Source organism: Dipteris shenzhenensis, chromosome 5 (genome assembly GCF_047967505.1).
Source record: "Dipteris shenzhenensis isolate YYH24624 ecotype China chromosome 5, Dip_SZ_1.0, whole genome shotgun sequence".
Taxonomy (NCBI): Eukaryota; Viridiplantae; Streptophyta; class Polypodiopsida; order Gleicheniales; family Dipteridaceae; genus Dipteris; species Dipteris shenzhenensis.
The window spans coordinates 42,754,315-42,770,601 of record NC_141600.1 but is presented as its reverse complement, the minus strand read 5'-3'; positions in this window follow the sequence as shown (position 1 = coordinate 42,770,601).

Here is a 16,287-nt window from a genome sequence, read left to right as displayed (position 1 = left end):
CATCATGTTCCTTGGAGAGTTGATAAGGGGTGTGAGCATTTTTCTTTTTCAAAGAGACTAGGTGAGAATAGGAACGATACACCCAAAAGCTAGGTATAAATTGTGCTAAAGACATGCATCACAACACAAAAAGTAGCCCACCAAAAATAACCAACCATGTGGAGCTCAACTCAATTCCTTAAACACGACGTTAGAGAAACTCAAATTGTTTCCATACCATTACCTCAAGGGCACTACTAATAATAGTAGGACCTCATTACATCGCGATGAAGCTATAAAAAGCAATATGCTTACCAATTTAGGTATGCTCACATATGGGTATTGCATCCCAATGTACAACATGTGTTAGGACTCAAGACAAAACTCCATGACTATTGTGTAGCTAGAGTGAAATTGTAATGAGGTTCAAAGTAGTAGGCTTACCAACTTAAGTATGCTCGTATAGGGATAGTGCATCCCAATGTACAATATGCATTAGGAGCCAAGACAAAAGTCCATGAGTAGTGCGTGGTAGAGTGAAATTGTCTAGTTAGAGTGAAATTATAACAAGATGCAAAAGTATTTGAGTGCATAAAATAATGAATGACCATGTAGTGAGGCAAATATGTATTGGAAAGTAAATGAAAAGAGAAGTAAAGGTTCTATGAGAATAAGTAGACATGCAAAAGAAAAGAAAGCTAGGAGGATACACCAAGCAAATATGCACCAAGATAAGAAAAAAGTATGGTGCGTGATTAAATATGAAAAATGAGAGAGCAAGGTGAAAAGTAAGAAAGAGTGCACAAGTCCTCAACCTTTTGTAAAGGCACATTCTTTATGGGCCCTTGAGACCTTTAAAAGGAGATGTAAGCATATGTACCATCTCTTTGAGTTTTCCCTTCATTATGGAGAGATTTTGTTAATATGATTTTGTTGCTTCATCATTCACATAGGTGTACTATTGAGCCTTGATTTTCAACATCTGATATTAGAGCACCAACTTGATGGTCCTAGACTAGCTTGTGTTCCAAAGTTTTAGAATTTTTGCCCCTTGTGTTGAGAGATTACCCTTCTATTCGAAACCATCTCTATTACTCTACTAACTGATATATTATCATCTTCTTAGGTTGAATATAGTCGCAATCTACCTAGTTCATGGCATATAGTCATTCCATTATTTCTTAAGAACTAGTATGTTAGTCTATGAAAAAGCGCTTTGGAAAAACAACCCAAATAAATAGAACGTAATGAGATATGAAAGAGAATATTGGGGCAACGAGATATAGAAGAGAAGGTTAGGGCAATGAGATATGATATGAGGGGAGTGAAATTAAATATTCTACTACAAAAGACTAGAAGGAGGTTATAGAGCTCCATGACATACTATTCAAAGGCATTCAAGAAGACTCATAGCATGTGCATAACAGCATACTCAACAGAGTAGTATAGCTCATGATGGTACCTACGGTACTCATTTCAAACTACAGACCACAATACTCAAAACAATACTCATCTCATATGATGGACCAATAATACTCGCAATAGCACTCACAATATGTTGTAAACCAAATTTTATCCAGTAGGCTCAACAACCAATTGATATCATGACCACTAGCATAACCGAGAGCTTTGAATAATAGGAGAAAAAGGTGCATGGTAATAGTACCCATGCACAATCAAGGCATTGCAAAGATCTAATGATTTAGAGTCTTTTCAACTTAGATCCGTGATACATATCGGATCTGAGCATATTCCAAATCTAGTCCGATGTTAATTCTAGACTAGTTCATTTTGGATCCAATAGAGCCCTAATATAGATCCAAAGTTATAGTTTCCATATTATGGGGTACATTCCTAGCTTTTTAGACCACATCTAGGAGGTCACTATTTATGGACGAGGTGTTTTCCTCCTCCATCTTGGCTCCCCGGATACTAATTTGGCTCTCGTGGAGAGAAGCCCTATACTCCTGGGCCCTCATTTAAAGTATATTATCCCTTGGTATCACGGTTTCACGGTGGAGGACATGGATTCGTGACTCACCATGTTCCCAGCTTTCCAGTGATGCTATGCTTCTTAGGGCTTCCAAGGGAATATAGGGCCATCCCTCCATAGGGTGTGCTTTTGGAACAGCTCTAGAGTATCCTTCACAGTCAAAGATAACAATTGTGATAGATGATGGGGTTTCACATCACAGATTGGTTCTAGAGAGCCTGAACAAGCTTTTGGAGGTGATTCTTTTGGAGACTCTTGAGGGAGGGACCCTTCGCCAAAGACTGGAGGTCTCTGGTCTACCAAGCTAGTGCTTGAGGTGCAAATAGAAGGGGCAGCTAGCCAAGGACTGCTGTGCGAGGGGCTCTCGAGCATTGCCCACCCCTTCCCACCGGAGACACAAGGGCAGCACAGTGACACTCGAGAGAAGGGAACCCGACGACCACCCAGGCATACACAATAGTAGTCTCAACAACAACATTTCGAGTCCTAGACTCCCTAGGTTGAGCTGTCTGAGGGACGTTGGACCAAGGTAGGGAAGAAGAAATGGAGCAATTGGGCAAGAAAGAACCAGTGACAATGTGCCAACCGTAAGAGGCAAGCACAGGTAGTTGCACAGCCATAGAGAGACCAGGTTGGAGACCCCCAAGCAAGCATATCACGATATCCAGAAAGGGGACCTTTGACTTTAGGACATTCCTCACAGGATTTTCCGTAGGCGCATGATCCTCCATAGCAGTAACAGGAGTAGGATTCTTAGCCAGCAGCAACATGAACAGACCCTAGAGGCTCTAGGGGCATTAGTGCCCTCAGCCACTTAGACTCACCCATCACAATGATTGGAAAGGGAGCCTCAAAGACCCCAAGGGCCACCACAACAACGCCCTTTGACCTCTTCCGTGCCTGCCCCCTCACAGCCCCCCCGCCACCACCTTCGGTCCCGCCCCCTCACAGCCCCCCTGTGCTTGGCCCCTCACAGCCCCCCCCCCACCACCTTTGGTCCCCCCCCCCTCTTTGCAGATGCCCTTTGAGCCTTCTACCCCACCTCCTCCACTTAACCCGTCTCCCCCCTCCCCCCGTTCCAGTTCCGTAGGCAGAAGTGCCAGCATCTTCACATAGGGCCTCTTGCCCCCCTCTCATCCCGGTAAGGGGCCCTTACAGGGGAGTAGGGGCAAGGCAAAAGCCACCTCGCCGACCTCTACTTAGCAGCAGAGCAATTACTTGAGCACCCAGGATTCATCTCATATCTTTGGGGAGAGGGACGCGGTGGGATCCAACACCCACCCCTATTTGGATCCTCCATTTTGCCTCCACAGGGGTCGAGAAGTGGACTCCAGAGGTCTTCGATGTGATGATGGAGCACCAGGTTTACCAGATGATGGATGACTAGATGGGGCCACAAGGGGTAGACCTTTGGCTTGCCTAGCGTATTTCTAGCTTGGCTTCTCCCTAGCAAAGCCGAGCTCCGGCTTGGCGGTAGTGGTGATCCACTTCCCACCAGAGGCGATACTCACACACAGCCCCACTACTGGATGTTACAACAATGCGCTGACCTTTTTGGCATAGACATCTCCTTCATGCTGTATTGGGAATGGAAGGTTAGGATGCTAGTAGCAACCCTGGTTCATTGGCGTACGAGCATAGACTACTCTCCCTCCAAACCTCCTGTGAAGTCTTTGAATTTCGGTTTCCTTAAGCAAGCTCCCACACATAGGTGAGCCTTGTTCGCTACCGCCCGATCCCCATGAGCCTGACAGTGGTGAGTTGGAACATGCACGCGCTTCACAACTGTGCACATAGTCAGCCACAATACCTGATTCTCTGTCAAGAATTGCAACGGGCTTTGGTAGGCAAATCGGTTGACTTCCTCTTGGTTCAGGAGCACATGTTCTTAATGGTGGATATCACATGTCGTCACCACCTCCTCCTTGGGAGGGGCCCATAGGTTTGGTCCCTTGCAATTGGTAGGAGTGGAGGGGTATGTAGTTCGGCATCCTAGGTGGTGGCCCTAGAGATATTTGCATAGGGCAATTCTAGGTTGCGCAGGATGGATGGGCCTTCAAACAAGAGAGACTCGGATTGGTGGTATTCTAAACTTATAGGCACCCGCTTGTACGTAGCACCAAACGGCCTTCGGGTAGAGGCTCATAGATTGCCTCCCAAAGGTGGACTTGTGGATGACTTCAACAACCTCGAGTTCATGGAGGATAAACAGGGAGGAGCCTCTTTTGCAGAGATGCCAGTCAGAGAGATGAGTACCTAGGAGTAGTTTATTTTTGCCATCAGTGGTAGGGATCCTTGGTGCAAGCTTGAGCTTTCCAAGAGTCCAGGCAGCTTGCACTACTCCTTCGGGCAGCGGCGTCATGACAGGCTGTTGGAGCGCCTTGATAGATTCTACATAGGGGACTGGGCCCTACTCCATGGTGGCTCCACTGACATTGTAGCAAGTACCATGATGTCAGACCATTCTCTCACAGTTCTTCACCTAGAGTAGTCCCATCAGACTTCTCCAAAAGGGGATCTATATACTAGATGATCTCCTATAGGAGGAGGAGATACAACGTGCGATAGTGGCACTTTGAGGATGGCCCAAAGATAGACCCTTTGAGGGGTGGGCAGCATGGATGGCTGAGCAAATTCAGTGGAGCAGTTAGGAGCTCTAGTGTTAGGCCATCAGATGGAGAGCTGCCCTCCAAGAGCAGGAGAGGGCACTTTGGCGAGACCTCACTTCTATCGAGCGACTTAGAGAGCAGGACCCGGGGTCCTAGTGGCTTAGGGACCATCTAGAGTGTGCACGTTTGGAGCTACAGGATTTGGAGGTCCGTAGGTGCATGGTCTGTAGGGACAGCCACTCGGAGACTCTCAAAGGCTAACACACACCGACCCTCATGAGATCCTTGAGATGAGCATAGTCTTCTAGCCAAAGGAGGTCTCACACTCTTCTGGCCAGAGAGGCGGTTTGAGAGCAGGTCCCCTCGGTCATTACATAGAGTCTTAGTAGACGATTGGAGGTGCCCTTTATAGATGAGGAGAGCCTAGGAGGCCCTACAGGCTCTTCCAACCCCAGGAGTGCCCCGGAGAGGACATCCTGACTCCGACTTTCTTTCAGTGCTACTGGGAGATTATCTCCACCCCATTTGGGTTAGCCTACTAGGAGATCTTAGACTCCAATTCCCTCTCACATTCCTTGAGCAAGGGATGGATATGCCTGATTCTGAAGGGGGTGATAGGTCAAACATCTGCCAATGGAGGTCGATCACCCTCCTTTCCACCCCTTACAAGATCTTGGCCAAGGTCTTGAGCTTGTGAATGTGACCTCAATTACTACACATAATCCATGAGCCACAGACCGGCTTTGTCTAGAAGCATAGTATCTTGGATAACATCTTCATAGGGAGGAGTCTCAGCCTCTTGCCATTCTTCTTCTAGATTTTGAGAAGGCACATGACAAAGTGGAGTGTTCTTTCTTGGAGGGTACCATGCAAAGACTTGGATTCTCAGAGAGGTGATCAGAGGAGTCTCAGCTCTTTATGAGGGCAACTCCAGCCAAGTGGTTATTGGGTGACACACAAGGGAGAACTTTCTTCTCTCCCATTCAGTGTGACAGGGATGTCCTTTGGCCCCCTACTTATTCCTATTTGTAGCAGAGGCCCTTGGTTACTTTCTACGCTCAAAGGCACTTGGCCTTACAAAGATGAGGCTCCTGATCCGACAAGAGGATGAGCTTCTAGACTCTGTGTTTATAGATGATAGTACCCTCTACGTGGCTGGTTCATCATCAAGTCTAGAGAGGGTCAGAGGCACCCCGTCCATTTGCTACAAGGCCTCCAGTGTGCTCACATAAATTGGACCAAATCAGTTGATTTTTTCACAGACTTGGAGGAGGCCCAAGAGGTTCAAGATTGGGCTATTGATTTTGGCTTTTAGTAGATCTTGAGAAGGGAAATGACGAGGTACCTAGGTTGTCAGCTTGGTATTGACATCTTGGCAAAGCAGCAGTTCAGCCTAGTACTAGAGAGTGTTTGGCGCAAGCTATTGTATTGGAGCTCACCAGACTCTTGCTTTTGCAAGTCCGGCATTGGTAGTTAACCAGGTCCTTCTTGCCACGACCTGGAATATTGCATCTTGCTAGTGTTTCCATCAAGGCTGCATGGGACAGCTACGGTGATTGGTGGGGAGCTTTCTTTGGTCAGGGTCAAATGGAACATGTAACACCAAAGCCAAAGTGGCTTGGCAGACTATGATTCTACCTCAGGATCATTGATCCAGAGATGCAGAGTAGAGCCCTCTTTGGCAAGTTGGTGGTGATAGGCCTCACCCCTAGGGCTGAACCCTGGAAGCTCCTCCTCTAAAAGGGGCTTCTTGGGAACACTCCTCATACAGGAGGGGAGTGGTAGTAGTCTTGCAGGTGGATCTTCTCCGAGGCCCCGAAGGACTCTCCATTGAGGAGGAGTCTTTACAAAGTTTGGCAAAGATAGGCAGGAGGACTCATTCGGGCTGCAGCGAGGAGTTTGAGAGATAGCCACTCATTTGGCACCCGGAGTTCTGTGACTCAGAGGGGCGCATGTTAGGTCAACGGAGACACATTAGCTGGGCACAGTGAACCAGCTAAATCCTTCAGGGATTGGTGATGGCTTCCCATAGAGATAGAGGCCCATGGCTAGGCTCTTTCTCACCTCCAAGGGGCACGTACTAGGATGATAGAGATCGAGGCGATGAACCCGGATTCATGGTGGGATGGGCTATGGTGCCCATGGCTTCCTCACTATCGGGCATGGTAGTTCTCATGGACAAAGGTACCACTCAAGATACGCTTCTTTTGCGAGTCTCTTGGTAGCCACTAGTCACGGTTTTATAAGGTGGGACTTGGAGGTGCTGTAGGTAGAGTCATAGATGGATGATAAGACAGAGGTAGACCTAGAGGCTCTAGAGTGGTAGAGGGTCAAGATAGTGGGGTTCTTGGGTAGGTGGTACATCAATCCCACCATAGTCTTTTCGACCCCGCAGTGATTGATGTGATGCCTTTGGATTTGGGAGTGTAGACCCTTATGCAACATTCAATGGGATCCAGGCGAGTGGTTCTGCTAAGCCCACACAGGGCAATCAAACTGGGGGGAGGAAGTCACCTTCTTTTCCTACACGACGTGCATTGGGTAGCACCTCTAGCTCAAGGCAGTAGCATGGTCCCCCTTGAGGGAATGACATTGGCTAGAGCAAGACATCCCAACAGAGATCATTTCTTGCTTTTAACCTCGCCTTTGGACTAGCTTGTACCCGCGCAAGATCTCCTATTTCTTTTGGCTGATGGTTCATGGGGGTCTGCCCATTGGCCCTTGGCTAGAGCAGATGTGGGTAGATGGCAGATGCATTGGCTACACAGTCGGAGTTCTAGAGAGGATCCCCCATTGCTTGTGGGGTTGCCTGGTAGCACAGTAGGTCTAGTTGTTGGCATCCCTTAGGGTTGTGGCTAACACATGGAGGATGAGTTGGCACTTCACTTGGGGGATGGCATTCTGGCTCATGGAGGGAGCCCATGCCTTCGCCATTGATCCTATCTCACTGGCATACAGGATACATGGGCAACGGATTCCCAGGATACATGGGTAGCAGATCCTCAGGATTGAGATTCATGATGCGCTTCAACCTTCTAAGTCATGACCACCATCTATACTGGAAGACAATATGTGGGAGACAATTTCCAGCATTACTGCCTAGAACATCTGGGTTGCTTGATGTAGACCAGTGATGAGGCCAATCAGTTTCTCCAATGGTTACCCTAGTAGCCATCTGGAAAGATATCATTTTGACATTTGGGAGCACGGTACTCCAAGTTTGAGAGCGATTACTGAGAGGCAAGAATGCTTCTATTAGGCATGGCTGGTAGGAATCTTCTACACCCTTTTTGTGAGGGGTATTTGATGGATGTATAGACCACCACCCTAGTTGCTAGCTCTTGTTTTGTCATCTCTCTAGGTGGTGAGCCGTGAGATCCAAAAACAAGTGGCTTCCTTATTAGCTGGCAACCTATTTTTATCTTGTATTTTCATCCACAGCTCCGTTTGGAACCTATTTGTATGGTTTTTTCTCAAGCATTAATAGAATTTACCTTTCTACTTTAACAAAAAAAAGTTCATTGTTACTGAGCCAACTTTACCAACATTCAAAAGCAAAGCCCCTTATTGTCACTAAGTGGTATCATGGTGTCATCTTGAATTTATTATGGCATCATTCTTCAAAGGTATGACACCATCTTCACTACTAGAAGAAAAATCATTTAGATTATTTAAAGCAATTTTTAAGCTTAAAAACATCTCACTATGGAAATTCCATTCACATGGGGGAAATGGTTATAGTATATTGATGCAGTATCAATAAAAGCCAAATCTTGAAGGAGTTTTGAAGCACTATTGAGAAAGTCTCATTCACAAGAAGCACATCGTTCTTATATATTCTATCAAAATCTAATAGGCTTATCAGCATGGGAATATCCTATTCAAAGTTACATTCAAAGTAGATCAAAGAAATTGATATTGAAGTAGTCAACAATTCAAGGCTACAATTTATGAAAGACAAACCAATTTTATAAGGTGGCAATCAACAAACAAAAGTAATAGATTTGGCCTACCTATAAAGGACTATTTCTCTAATGCATTATATATACCATAGATAACGAGACCATGGATATTTTCAAGTGATTATCTACCATAGATAATGACACAATCACTGCTTTAGAATAGGCCACTTCTACTTATATGTACATGACCTTGCATATACAATACAATACAATACAATACAATAGAACATTCTTGGAAGCGATTTAATACTACAAGGCTAAACCTGTTGGTCGCCAGCTTTCAGTCAACTTGTAGATTGACATGTGACTCTATGGTCATTGAGTAGGTCCTCAAACCAGACTTTAACATGTTTGGACGTTGGCGCACTATCATGAATCAAAATCTCTCTAGATGTCTCCTTGCTCATGACCTTCTTTAGCACTCACATGACCAACTTTAAAGCTCCTCAATCATAGAATAATAATAGTACTAAGAAAATGAGAAGAAAACTTAAAATTTTGAAATGTGCTTGGACCAAGGCATATATATATATCTTCTAGCCACATATCAATATGCTATGGTGATTGCCACTCATACATAAAAAGAGCAAAGTAAATGCTGAAAATATGCAAAGCTTCAATGAATGAAATCATGTTATTGCCTCTTTCTTTATATCCTATGTAAGGTATAACAGGGGACCCTTGTTGGTAAAAAATGGTATTAGAGCATGAGAGATGGGGAGAAGGGGGGAGGGGGAGGGATACTTTACCACGTGCCCTCCTTTTGAACTTCTCTCCACCGCCTTCTTGAATGATTATAAAGCACTTCACCCTCACCCTTGCTATCTTTTGCACACCCTTTCTCTCCATCCAGCTCATCCTCTGGTGACGCCATCTCTGTTGCTCGCCAGCTTTCTTTAAGAGAGGGAGGCACCATCCTTAGCCACCCCTGCTAGCCCCATCCCTAGGGTGCTATCATCTTTCAGCCTGCTTTCTTGCTCTACCCCTCTATTGCCATCGTCTCTTTTGTCCCCTACATCATCTCTCTTGTCCCCTTCCGGCTTTGCCCCTATATTGCCATCGACTCCCTTGTTCCTATAGTCGATTCGGTTGGAAGGGCTAAGTGGAGCAAAGAGTCAAAATGAAAATTTTAAATGTGTGATCCAAATTGCTTGATTTAGGGTTGATCAAATCCATTCACCGAATGTCGATACAATTGATGCACAAAACTATGAATCCAATGCAAAAAATATCAAGGAAATCTGATGCGAAAACAGGTAGATGTTTCAATTTAGGGACAATATGGAGATGATAGCAAAATAAAAGATTTATTGTGGATGTTCAAGTATTGTTACAAGTATCAGATGGTAAAATATTTGGAGCTTCCATGATTTCGATCTGGACAATTTGTTGATTGCTAAAATATGAAGGTCTCTTAAATATACTTTTTGATCATCTTAGTGATGATGCTTGGTGGATACTTAAGATAATCTTTGCAAGTTGTCTTGAACTCATTTACTCATAAAATCAAACACAAAATTGAGGCTACTTAAAACCTAAGCAAGAGGGATGTTACAAATATTCATTTCCATCATTAGCTTCTTGCTTAGGATATTTATATTTATATGATCTTACTCATATGAGACTTGTAGTGGGAGACTATGGTAAAGTCACCATGGAACCACACGAAATGTGGTGAGTGTTGTAGACTTTGTAAGTTTACTAGAGATGCTTGAGTAAGCCTATGTTTTATCATGATAGTTACTCTATATCAGTGTTATTGCAATTAGTACAAGCAATATTAATGTAATTAGTGTTACTATGTACCAAATTATATAGCAAAATTCTACTGGGTATTTTGGGTAATGGTAAATAATACTAGTGGTGCTAGATATTTGGTGGTGATGTTTTTGATGTCTATATGTGTAGCATAATGTTAAGTTTAGTGCATGGTGGTAAACCTCATAGGGGTGTGCTTTCTAGAAGTGGTATGCCACGTGCTGATTTCCCATGTAGCTTTCAATGTGGTCCTAGCTTTACAGGATTGCTATAAGTTTTGACTATTGAGTGCATCTATTTGTCAAAAGGCGTGTGTCGCCATCTCTTAGTATTGCATCAGTTGCATGTGTCGCAAATCTACTTGGTTCATATGTGTAATGAACTCATCATTTTATGCAGATTATTGTGACCTATGTGGTCTCAGCCTATGTGGCTTGTAATAGCTTAGTCTTGTGATCATATCTTTAATTATATCTCTGCTATTAGCCTGGTTGGGCTGCATAGATTTGCTTTCAATATAGTTGTAGTATGAGTCTTGCAATCTTGTCTCGACTATTGGCTCTCATAAAGTAAATAATATTCAAGTTTCGTTTTCTAACACATACTTATGTCAAGATTAATAGTTTTCTCATTCATTCAGCTACTATTGATTGTTACTAACATGGCTAGTAGCTTGAGTGTACTTCATGAAGCCAAATGATGATGAAGACATTGTCAAAATTAAAGTGTAAAGCAAGTGGTTGAATGGCCATGGACCAATTTTGTAAATAATGTACAATAAGAAGATTCTTAACTTTTAAGACTAACCCATAAAAAGCCTTGGACTATTTGAGCTTATGTAGGTATGTTTGAGAATTCCTCTAATTGTGGACAAGGATATGTTTACTGGATCTTTCTATTTTTCAATACTAGTACTCTAGATGGGAAGATAGAGCCACCATCTAAAGAGGGGGATTGGATCCAATGTTGCATTTCATGTCCATGGGATTCTATTTGTTTAGCATCCACGGTCAAAGATGAGATGCTCAAGCATTAAAACTCATCATACAACCATTAGATAATGTTATTATTCTTTTCCTATAATTGCAACTTGAATGTTAGCAAGACTTCTTTAAATTCTTTATAACATAGTTCCTTTTGCATCCACAAAAGCACGACATTCCCATTTGCATCCATAACGAGCCTCCCTTCAACCCCTCAATGGAATATTGAATAGGGGCATCGCGTTACCACTTGCTAGCCTCTGCGCCATGTGAGCGAGGTTGCTAGTACAATGGTTGCAATGGTTCCTAGTGCTTGACTATTTTGTGATGCCTCAAGTGTGGCATGAGCCTAGGACCATGTGCTCTTAGACCTCTTATGCTCTTGCTCCTCCCACATGATTTTCTATTGCTAGGAGCTTATGAAGAAGATTTCACAATTTATCAACAATACTAAACTTTTCCTTTAAAGGACCACTATATCTACTAGTTACATAAATACCATGATCACTCCCATTAGATGCCATATTGGATATATATGCAGCTAAAACAATGACACTCCCACTGAACAAAAGATGGAGAATCATTTAAAAGCTAGGGAAGAGAATAAATTGTTCTTTTATTTCTTTTCATAATATCAATAAAATAAGAGGGAAAAAGAGGTATAGGAGAGAAAAAGAGGAGGAGAAAATCAATCAAATGGGGAAGAGGTAGAGAAGAGGAGAGAAAAAAGAGGAAAGGGGAGAAAAGAATAGAAGGAGAAAATGAATATGATAGGGGAGAGATAAAGGGGAGGAGAAAAGAGACAAGGAGAAAAGCACATGGTTTTGGGAGACAAGGTGCCACGGAAGGTGCAAAATAGAAGGAGAAAGGAGGGGAGAATGAGGGAGGCAGACAAGAGGGGAGAGAAGGAGGAAATAGGGGAGAGAGATGGAAGAAAAAGGGGATAAAGAAAGAGTAAAGGGGAGAAAAAACAAAGGAGAAAAGAGAGAGAAAGAAGAGAAGAGGGGAGAGAAAGAAGGAAGAGGGAAACCACTCAATATAAAACAAGAAAAAAGAAAAGAGAAGGAAAGGAAAGAAGCAAAAGGAGAGGAGAGAATATGAAGGGAAAGGGGGAAAGGAGAGGGGAGATAAGGAAAGGAAGGAAGCTAGAGGAAAAACCCCCCCTTCGGATGTGCACAGTTTTCGAGCAAAAACCTACGAGCAGAAAAGTCCGAGCGATAGTTTTTGACACCAACCATGCTTGTATATTTCTCAAAGGAATATACAATTCTTTCTTAATTTCTCATTTATGGAACCATATACTTACTTATTTTTCATTATAACCCTCATTTTAGAGAACATCATCTATATATGAACAAATAGTAAACACTTTAGAAACTCCTATAGAGAAGGGTGGAGCTAATTCAAAGAGGTGGAGATGATTGCTAAATTGGTGGTTTCTTCTCATCTACATTACTTAGGCTTCCTTCACATTTTGTTTCTCAATTAACTTGGTGTTTTCTTCATGAATAAAGCTTTGTGTTAGTATACTAAGTGATACCTTGTTCCTCTCTCATGTTTGTCAACTCTCTGAAGTTCCCTCCATAGCTCTACTTCAGCTGCATGCTCCCTTTGCATACTTGAACTATTACTTGAATATCAACATGGTATGATAGCACCTTTTGCTAGGCTAAGGGTTAGGCTAGTCGAGAGAGAGAGAGAGAGAGAGAGAGAGAGAGAGAGAGAGAGAGAGATCCAACTACAAGACAAATTCTATTTAGACATTGTATTACAAACTACAAAAGAGACTCTTTATATTCATGGGCACTTTATGAAAGGGAAGAGTTGAATCGTGATCTGCCTAAGTTGTATCATATTTGTTATGACCTATGCAATAAAGGGGTTTTCTTTTTTTGTCTAAACAACATAATTTGGAAAGAAGAATTGAATATGAACCTACAATTTAAGCATGTATTTTCTATCTACCATTGTGTTGCAAACTAGCAAAGAAAGTAGTGCATCTTGTTCTCCTTTGTGATTAGTCTCAACTAGCAAGAGCTGCAACAACTGAGAAACTACTTTTCTTCTTTTTTTGTGTAAGATAATGATATGAGAGTGCAACCCTCTAATTCAACTAGGATAGATACATCCTAGTTATTTATTTCTTCCAAACCAAGATAAACTATGACACCTAGTAGAAATCTCCCTTTCTGTGTATCCTCTAAGGAAGACTCAATCCATGATTCATGTTGATTTTTTTTCTAACTCGGAATTTCTAAAAGCATCTCACATTGCTACATAGGATGGTATTCAAGAGCTGCCAACAAATCACCAAATATCGTGTGTTACTCGTGGTATTGTTTTTTCCCGAGCATATCAACAACATAAAAGGGATGTGTGGCTCAGTACGAGTACTTTGGGACAGATGTTGATTATGATTGTAGAGGACTCAATTTGTATGGAGTGGGACATAGTACTAATGTGGTGCCTCCTATATAACCTCTCTCTTAGAATATAGGATTTTGTCCCATCTTTATTCATGTAATACAAGAAAATCTTCATGGCAGCTCCATTTATTTTTTAAATTTTGGTTTCAAATGTTTACCCATGCCGATCCTAGTTCATGATGCACCTTCAAGTCAGCAAATCCATTGTTCATAGTCAAGATGAAGACATCAACTTTTCATAGTCAAGATGCACTCTATCACACCATCAAAGAAAAGTTCACACACACACAGAGTAGCATTCAATACAAGACCAAAAACTCACTCTTTTATATTTTCGACAACTTTGCATTTTGCCTAGAGGCCAAATTGCTCATGCACTCGGTACTCTAATCATTATAAATTTTATTTTTCTTTTCTAATTTTTATTTTCAAAACATCAAAAGACATTTTAAAGAGCCCTTCAATTGCCCAAGACAATTTAAAGGGGATATATAATCAGGCCTTAATTTCTCATAGGAACCCAATCTAATGGAGCATTGGTATAAAGTTGACTTTTATTATAAATCTTAAAAAAAGAATATAGTGTACTAGTTCATGTGCTCTCTCTCTCTCTCTCTCTCTCTCTCTCTAGTGTGTATGATCGAATAAGGCCTGAATTTCTCATAGGAACCCAATCTAATGCAGCATTCGTATAAAGTTTACTTCTATTCTAAATCTTAAAAAAAGAATATAGTATACTATGTCATGTGCTCTCTCTCTCTCTCTCTCTCTCTCTCTCTCTCTCTCTCTCCCCCCCCTAAACGAAATCCAATAACCAAAATTCTAAAGTCTACGATTTCCATCCCTCTTTTGGCATATTACTTACAATGTCAAGAAGCTACAACAAGAACAATAAGTGAGTGTAGACCCTAGTACAAACATATATGCTCTCACACACACATATCCAAACCCGACAGGTACTTGAGCATCCATTTATACAAATATCTTCGTGAAGGACATCTTTGACTAGTTGACCTAATATACATATACCTCTAGATGAATCCAAGGAAATTCCCAAACTCAACCTCTAAGAACACAACAAAGTGTGCAGCTTCAATCTCATGATAGTCACAAGGTGGAAAACCATAAACTACATCACGCATAGCAAGGACTAGCTACTATGACATCCCTACTCACATCATCATTGCCCAACAGTGGGTGCATATGCTCTCACACATACAAATCCATGCACCGACACATACTTGAGCATCCATTTATACAAAGTCTTCATACTAAGTTTCGGCACTTTGGAGGTGAAGGGCAAACTCAACCATGACAAAGACTAATTGGTTGGAAGTTTTTTTAATGGTAACATTGCCATATTGAACCAAAATGGCACGTATACCACACCTTCTTTTAACAAGTCCTGCCATATATGCAAAAACACAAGATGTTGCTCTCTTGTGGTGTGGATGTGCTTACTTGCTAATAGAGGTATTGTCATGAATATGTTCATGCCAATGGTAAGAGCTATGCATCTTGTCATGCCTTTTCTTTTCCTCTACATTGAGAAAGCTTCCATATTTCCCATCTATTGCCACTTTACTATCTAAATGCTATGAAAACAAGCTACCAGGTATCCACTGTAAACTCCTAGTGCATCATAACAAGGTGGACTGATGATCCTTGATCATTAGCTCTAAATTCTGAGTGACCTTGTTTGCAACCTCCTAAATCTTTGGCATGAAGCTTTGGACACACCTTTAAATGTCTAATCTGAAACCGTGGAGTATGTTGTTGCTCAATTCGGTCTTCACTCTCCAACAAAGTGACCACTTGGCGTGAAATAGTACTTCCATCTTGGTTCAATAAAATGACCACTTGCATGAAATAATTCACAGAAAACAAACTTAGCCTTCAATCAGTCCACATGTGGTGGTGGTAAGAATCTATAGCATAAATCTACCTTCAAGGAAAACTTATCCAAGTTCACGAGTCCCACGTGGTGTTACCTAGATTTTTAGTAGGATTGAGTAATAGATCACTTAATAATTTAACATATGGTAAGATAAGTTAAAATCAACCATACCTTTAAAATTTGAACAATGGCTATTTACTCTTAAATCTGTTTTATTACTTCTTAGAAGTCAACCTTTAGAGTTTGAGTCCTAAGGCTTATAACTATCACCAGATATTTCAAGTTTGTTGCAAACTTTGACCACAAGCCTATTACTTCGCACTACTTTAGTAGGCCTAGTGATTACATGGGTAAACCCTAGGCACAATGATACGCTCAAGTCTAACTTGTCACAGAGGTCACATCACTAAATGTCACAATCGATCACTTGAATATTTGCCTAACTTTCATCTTGCAGGATAGACAATGAAAGGGCATGCCCTTTCAACAAGACACTCCCATCAACCATAACCCTTCACAAGCCACATACAAGAGACATCCGAGGTCTCTAAGGGATTCATGGTTGTTTTGCCAAAGCGTGTCCACACCATGCATTTCTAGGTCCCATGCAGTTTGAGGTCCCACTAGACATGTTGAATCTTCTATTTAGGCTAGTTAAACCTTACTGGCTTTGTTTTGCT